The sequence below is a fragment of the Mesoplodon bidens genome (assembly GCF_964165515.1).
Source record: "Mesoplodon bidens genome assembly, chromosome: 8".
Taxonomy (NCBI): domain Eukaryota; kingdom Metazoa; phylum Chordata; class Mammalia; order Artiodactyla; family Ziphiidae; genus Mesoplodon; species Mesoplodon bidens.
This window is the reverse complement of record NC_138165.1, coordinates 41,509,708-41,515,542: the sequence shown is the minus strand read 5'-3', so window position 1 is coordinate 41,515,542 and position 5,835 is coordinate 41,509,708.

Here is a 5,835-nt window from a genome sequence, read left to right as displayed (position 1 = left end):
TCAGCTGAAATTTTTATTTTCCCTGTACATGAAAAGGTCATGAGAAGACTTTCACATCTCTACTTTTCACTCACTATTGAGCGTATTAGAAACATAAAATAGCAAACCCTTAGAGATTTAAGTATAAGCCCAGATTATCCATCTTCTTTTGTTTTTTAATAAATAAATTTTTATATTTATTTATTTTTGGCTGTGTTGGGTCTTCGTTGCTGTGTGCAGGCTTTCTCTAGTTGCTGCAAGTGGGGGGCTACTCTTTGTTGTGGTGTGTGGACTTCTCATTGCGGTGGCTTCTCTTATTGTGGAGCATGGGCTCTAGGCACGCAGGCTCAGTAGTTGTGGTGCACAGGCTTAGTTGCTCCGCCGCAAGTGGGATCTTGTCAGACCAGGGCTTGAACCCATGTCTCCTGCACTGGCAGGCAGATTCCTAACCACCGTGCCACCAGAGAAGTCCCTATCCATCTTCTAAAATATGAATTTTCATATTATATTTTAGCTACTGTCTAGCACAGAATGAAACAACATTCTGGATATTTGTTGAGATTCCCTCTGCTTCTGATTACTCACAGCTAAGAGTTGTAATTTTCTCCCAATAGTAATTGTATGGAAATTACTTAACTGATTTTGTTTAAAATATCAGAAAATTTGAGTTCATTTAAAGAAACCCAGAATTCATTGGCTCAATAGAATAGGCACAATAGGATGCACACTTTCAGATGATATTAGAATGGGTTCAAGTTCTTTTCCTCTGCTTTATCAGTGTTGGTTCAATGCTCAGGCAACTTCTTTTCAGGTGTCCACAGGTCTGCTGGCAGCTTCAGCTTCAGCCTTCTCCCAGCAACCCCACAGGATAGAATGTAACTCTTTCCCAGTCATTCCAGCAAAAGTCCCTAGGTTAGCCCTGATAGGAAGATTTGGGCCATATACCTTTCTCTGAACCAATCACTGAAACCATGATTGTAAATTGCACTTACAAATTGCACAGGAAGTAGGTCAGCAGAAACACATGAGTGAAGAATGAGGGTTCGGGGAGGGGGAGTGGTTCCCCAGAGAAAACTGGGATGCTGTGTCCAGGACAAGCAGAAATGGATTCTAGATGGGCCAAAAACTATCTGCATTTCACTGTGGGGGAGGGTCAACTCTGTTAATTCTGGTACCTCTGATCTGTTCATTAATTTATTCAACACATTAATTTATTACTATGTGCCAAGTGCTCTGCTGTATAGACTGAACTCTATGGAACTTGTGGTTTCTCTAACTTCTCATTAAAATTTTAGCCAACTACTTTCCTTGTCCTAAGACAAGAGTTAAAAAGGATATCAGAAATCCCTGAGCTCTGATATTCATTACCTAATTTTGATTTACCCTCTTAGTTTCTGATTTCCTATATCTGTGTATGCCTATTGATACGAACTAATTCTGGATCCTCCTAAGCCCCTCTTGACTTTCTTGCCATGCCTGAGTTCTATAATATAGCCGTGGAGCTATAGGATATTAATTTTCTAATTCATATCATGATGAATTAGAATATTAATATAATTTAAAAAAAATCTACAGCATAATGCCAAGGTAATTCTTTTTCCCCCCTCCCCTTCTTTTGCTACTCTTGAGGAGAACCATTTTCAATCAAAATGTCTTTTAATGAAAACTGCATCTGGTCTAAGAAACAGATGCCAATTTCCAACCTGTTGTGAATATAAGAACTAAATTTGAAAACCTCTTAAAATCAAGGTATAGATGCAAGAGGGAGGGGATTGGGGGATATATGTATACATATAGCTGATTCACTTTGTTATACAGCAGAAACTAACACAACGATGTAAAGCAATTATACTCTAATAAAGATGTTAAAAAAAATCAAGGTATAGACTGAAAAGGTTGCCAGACATTTCTCTAAGTAATAACTCTGGCCCTTTTCTCAAGCTCACTAATAACCATGGCCTATTCTCCCCTGATTGGCCCAACTTCATTCAGATCTACCCCTGCACACCTCTGAGGTTTTACATTAACGTTAGCCTGGCATTATGCAGTCCATCAGATTCCTTAAAAAGCCAGAAAGGGAAAAGAGGTAATGTTAATATTGTCTCATGAACTCAAACGGCCCCAAAAGGAAGGATGTGTCTGCTCTGTCTGTGTTTGACTGTGGCACCAATTCTGAATCATCCTTCATTTAAGAGAACTCCATTTTATGTAATAATTCCCACTGATCCCTTCACTAAACCCCAGCCCCTACATTCCTGTTCTCCCTCTGTCCTTCCATCTTTCTGTCTCACCCTGACTCCTCTCTTCCTCCTCTTTTTTCTGATTTATTGTTCACTACTCACTCTCCTTTCTTTCCTCTCTTGATTGCATGCCTGCCTATGGGTGGTCCTCTGTTTTATTCAGTGATTAATAAAGCGTGAGCAAGAGAGTATTTATTAAGAATCTATTATTTGCCACAGAATGAAATAGGATCTAAATCCAAGTCTGTCTGAGTCCTTATCTAGTGAAGAGACCAGAGTTCGAACCCAGATTTGTCTGATTTCAAAGTCCATAATCTCCTATCACCCCATTCTATCTTTAATCTAAAGATTCTTATTCACTCAGTCCACTGATTTCACATTTAAAGTACATCAGACCTCCCTAGTCACTATCATACAACCTGTTTAATTTTTTTCAGAGTATGTGTTACTACATGAAATTATCTTTTTCTTTTACTGGTTTTCTTATGTATGGTCCATCCTCCTTCACTTAGGAGTCATTTCCTTACAATTAAGGACTTGTCTCATTCACCACCGCATCGCCACTACTCAGAAGAGCACCTGTCTCATGGCGGTTTATCAATATCTATTTCTTTAATAGCTGAATTAATGTATAAATGCTTTCTATATTTCAGCTCCACAAGTAAACATCCACAAGCATCATAGCATAGCATAGCATAGCTCATAGAGCTCTATTGATGCAAAGAAAACCCCAAATTTTTAGTACAGGCATTTTCAAATATATAGTAAAAAGAATAACATGATGATATCTGTATAAACTCCTAAAGGATTCATTAACTGTTAACATTCTGCCATATTTGTTCTCTCCCATGCTCTTTCTCTCTCTTTAATTCCCACTTTGTAATATAAACACATCAAAAAAAATATCAGGGCTTCCCTGGTGGTGCAGGGGTTGAGAGTCCACCTGCCGATGCAGGGGACACGGGTTCGTACCCCGGTCCGGGAAGATCCCACATGTTGCAGAGCGGCTGGACCCGTGAGCCATGGCCGCTGAGCCTGCGCGTCTGGAGCCTGTGCTCCGCAGCAGGAGAGGCCACAACACTTAGAGCGCTGTGTACCGCAAAAAAAATAAAATAAAATAAAATAAAAAGACTAACCTGTATTTAATAATGAAGAAACAATCCGACTAATCTGATTTTGACATTCAACATGACAACAGGCCTGGACTTTTCAAAAATGTCAGTGTCATTAAAGACAATAAAAAGGTGAGAAGTTTGTTCTAGATCAGCGATTGGCAAACTATAAGCCAATGGGTAAATGCAGCTTGTTTCTGTACAGCCCACAAGCAGACCATGGTTATAATTTTTAATTGTTGGGGAAAAATCAAAAGAAGAATAACATTTCATGAACCATGAAATGTATATGAAATTCAAATTTCATAGTCCATAAATAAAGTTTTATTGGCACACAGGCACACTCATCAGGTTGTCAATGGCTCTTTTTGCTCTGTAATAGCAGAGCTAAGCAGTTGCAATAGAGACTATATGTGGCCCATAAAGCCTAAAATATTTGCTATCTGAGCCTTTAATAAAAAATTTGCCAACTCTTCCTCCAGATTAAAGGAATCTAAAGAAACATAACTTCAGCCAATGAATGAGACTTGGTTGACTCAGGGTAAAAGAAAAAACATTATTTGTACAACAGAAAATTTCAATATGGGTTGAATATTAGATTAATAGCATTGTATCAATGTTAAATGTCTCTGGTCTGGTGCTTGTATAGGAAAATTTCCTTGTTCTCTGTAAATATATGTTGAAATATTAGGGGTGCAGTTTCATGATATCTGCAATATACTTTCAAATGCATCAGAGGGAAAATTGTATGAGTTCATGTGTATATATATGGAGAGAGAGATAACAAATACAATAAAATATAAACAACTAATGGATGTAGGCGAAGGGTATATAGCTGTCCATTGTACTATTTTTTCACCTTCTTGACATTTTTCAAAATAAAAAATATTAAAAGAAAAAAGGTAGACTGGATTTTTTAAATAACCATTTTCTTTTGAGTTTGCAAGGAGACAGAATAAATATTTTCCTAAAATGCATCAGTTCACTCTCTTCCCTGAGGAAACACTTACAATAAAAAGGATTTCCCAGCTCAGTTAAGAAACCTAGGGCCCCTCCTTAATTCCTCTCTTTTCCTTACCCACATGGAATCCACCTTCAAAACTCTACCTTCATAATATATCCAGAGCCTGAGTTCCCCTCCACTGCCACCATCCCAGTTCAATCCACCATCATCCCTCACTCAATGCTGCAAGTCTCCTTGCTGGTCTCTTCATGTCCAAAGTCTTCACATCACTCAATACTCTGTCCAAATTTGTCTCCCCAAAGAGGACTGTCCTGTCCACTCTACCTAAAATAACCAAAACACTACCAGTCACTCTCTATTTCCTTAGCTTGATTTATTTTCCCCATAGTACAACGTTTACATTCCTGGCGTCTGGTGTTTGGCCTTTTCTAACACTCACACATTAGAATGTTAACTCCATGAGGGAAAGAGAATTTTTTAATCATTTATTTTTATACTAGCATATAACCATATATTTTTTGAAGAATACCCAAAGACTTCATTCATTTAACTAATAGTTATGAAATACCTACTCTAAGGGGCACTGTTCTGGTTACTTGGTCCACATTAGTGAACAAAACAAAAATCTGTGCCCGCATGGAGCTTACACACTATCAGGGAAGAACATTCTAGAGTGTGTGGAAGGAGAGGGGTCATGGGGAGGATGCATACATGCTTGTAATACTGGACACATATCTAAGTGACTCTCCAAACCCATCAGCAGGCAAAATGTGCACATTGCAACTCCATTAATGACTACGTCAGCATTAAAGACAGGGGAGTCATTTAAAAAGGAATGCAAGCTGCAGTTGGAAGGAAAGTTTGGAGAGAGAGCGGAAACGGAGGTTAGGAGGCCCAGAGCAAACAGTACTGGGATTGGGAGGCAAGAGAGACTACATTTTCTGGTGGTGGCAAAAATGACAGGAATGTAATAGAATTAGCTGGTCTCAGGATTCCACCTGGGCCACTGATACGATGCTCCTTCCATTCCAACATAGACCGCTGTGGTGTAGGAAGCTGAATTTCATCAACAATTTGTGGTGCAGCCTGAATGGCCTTTGCACAAGTGTCTAGTAAGATAGTTGAAGAAGAGTTGTCTTGTGTCTCAACAAAATCAAACCTATGGAGAATTTTATTATATGTAAATTATACCTCAATAAAGCTGATATTTTTAGAAAATCTGCCCATAGTGGAGAGAGAAATCACAGTTGGGACAGAGTTCCAGATACCTTTTGGCGTTCTTATCCATATCCTATATATTAAAATAGAAACAAATTGGTTATTTATTTCTGTTTATTTGCATTGTAAAACCTTTATCCCTAACAGTTTGCTTCCAGGGTAAAGAAGTTCAAGACTCCATAAGCCAGTGTTTGAGAGATTTCAGTGTCCCTGAGTGGGAGCTGCTTGGGGCAGGGGGGTTCACTTCTGGATTGGAAAAGATATAAAGACAGTCCCGACTTATGATAGCTAGACTTTATGATTTTTTGACCACGATGGTGCC